Source organism: Paroedura picta, chromosome 1 (assembly GCF_049243985.1).
Source record: "Paroedura picta isolate Pp20150507F chromosome 1, Ppicta_v3.0, whole genome shotgun sequence".
Taxonomy (NCBI): domain Eukaryota; kingdom Metazoa; phylum Chordata; class Lepidosauria; order Squamata; family Gekkonidae; genus Paroedura; species Paroedura picta.
In genome coordinates this window covers 119,048,260-119,050,136 of record NC_135369.1, presented here as the reverse complement: position 1 = coordinate 119,050,136, position 1,877 = coordinate 119,048,260, and the positions used below count along the sequence as shown (strand labels likewise).

The following is a 1,877-nucleotide window of genomic DNA, read 5'->3' as shown; positions in this document are numbered from 1 at the left end:
GGTAAAGAAGATATAAAACTTTTGAGCAGGGGTAGTCAAACTGCGGCCCTCCAGATGTCCATGAACTACAATTCCCATGAGCCCTTGCCAGCGAATGCTAGCAGGGGCTCATGGGAACTGTAGTCCATGGACATCTGGAGGGCCGCAGTTTGACTACCCCTGCTTTTGAGTATAGCCCTCTATCTTGACACCTGTCAAAGATGACCTAATGTCAATTGGTTTGACACCTTGTTTGCAGTCAAACCTCAGGTAATGGGCTTCAGCTGTTTACAATTAACTCTTACTCCATGCAGCTGGGGACCATTAGCAAAGATGTATTTGACTGTGGTGGCTTGTGGGTCCATGGAATGCAGGTTATTACACTGCTTGCAAGCAACATTTCTTATCTGTGCTGGTAAGCATTTTGGATGTTTTAAATGCATGTGGGGGGACTTTTGCTAGATATTTTGTTCTGTTTGTATTTTCTCTGTTTTTCATATTTTTCATATTTCATTTTCAGATGAAGTGTGTTATGACAAAGCTGAGGTGAAGCAAGGTATTCAGAACTGGAAACTTCTTTCATATTATTGAAGAACAATATATGCACCTGCAATAAAGAAGACAACAACTTTTATATGCACCTTTGAATTTTGGGGTTGGTTCTGCCAGGTATTTCATGGTGTTTATTCTTATGCTGATATTGTAACCATTTCCTGTGTCTGCCTTTAATCATCAAATGACAACAATGCCCCTCTGTTCTCAAACAGGTCAGACCATCTGCCAAAGAATTAATGCACACAAGTCTGACATCTTCATTAACAGACTACAAAGGAAGATTGCAGAAATGCAAGTTATTACAACACTCAAAACAATGGCATATGCTGGAATTAACAAGGACATAGGTTTTTTATCTCACTATGTATGCTAACCTTATTCAACCGGTATATCCATATTCCTCACAATCTTCTATTTTAATTGATTTGATTTGGGACAGTGTGACTGTAATGTGATGTTAGTAAAATGTAATGTAATTTTGAATATAACTCTCTGGTCTCAGGAAAAGATAGTTGCCAGCACAGCTTTTCACTTGTAGGAATGTCCACTAGGTAGGCCACCATTCTCTCAAGCACACAAAGGCATGGCTAAGATCCTCCATCTCCATACTCGAGGGACCGCCTACCTCCTTATGCCCCCCACAGGGCACTTTGCTCTGTGTGTAAGAATCTGCTTATAATCTCAGTACCCCGGGAGGCACCCCTGGCCTCGACAAGGGCCACGGCCTTTTCAGTCCTGGCCCCTACCTGGTGGATGAGCTCCCGGAAGAGCTGCGGGCCCCGTTGGAGCTCTCTGAGTTCTGCAGGGCCTGCAAAATTGAACTCTTCTGCTAGGCATTTGTCTGAGGCTGGGTGTTGGCCTGGGGGATGGAGATCTCCCTCTCCCTCTCCATCCCCTCCCCCCAGTATAAGACTGGCCTGGTTTCCCAGAATGTACCACTTATGCCCCATCTGGAACCTAATCTGATTGCAGATTCTAGAGCTGCAATTTCTTAACTTTTACAAAATTCTGGTTTTGTAATGAAGGAGAAGACATTATGCTTGGGGGAGAACAAAAACAAACTGGAATTTGCAAAGAAATATCTTGTTTAACATTGCCACCTGCTGGTGACATTTTCCTTCAGGAACAAATCTGTTTACTGGATATTTATTTTCTCCTTCTGGCCAGTTTGGGATGTAAGTGGGATAAAATAGCTAGAATTCTGTTCTACAAGCTGCTGGTCTGAGGTAGTAACTATAAGAACAAGGATATTTATTTCAATTTGGGCCTGAATACACCTCATCAGTCTGCCACTGTTGGTGGAATATGACTAATGAAATCTGTGTCCAGCAGTGAGCTCACTA

General features: G+C 42.7%; 1 long non-coding RNA gene across 1 annotated transcript; it reads left to right on the top strand.

Annotated features, from left to right (window-relative positions):
• Positions 1–352: 352 nt before the first annotated feature.
• On the top strand, positions 353–988 carry LOC143842092 (uncharacterized). The gene is made up of 3 exons (XR_013232984.1): positions 353–394; positions 500–648; positions 747–988. It is a non-coding gene; the product is annotated as an uncharacterized LOC143842092 (long non-coding RNA).
• The last annotated feature ends 889 nt before the right edge of the window (positions 989–1,877 follow it).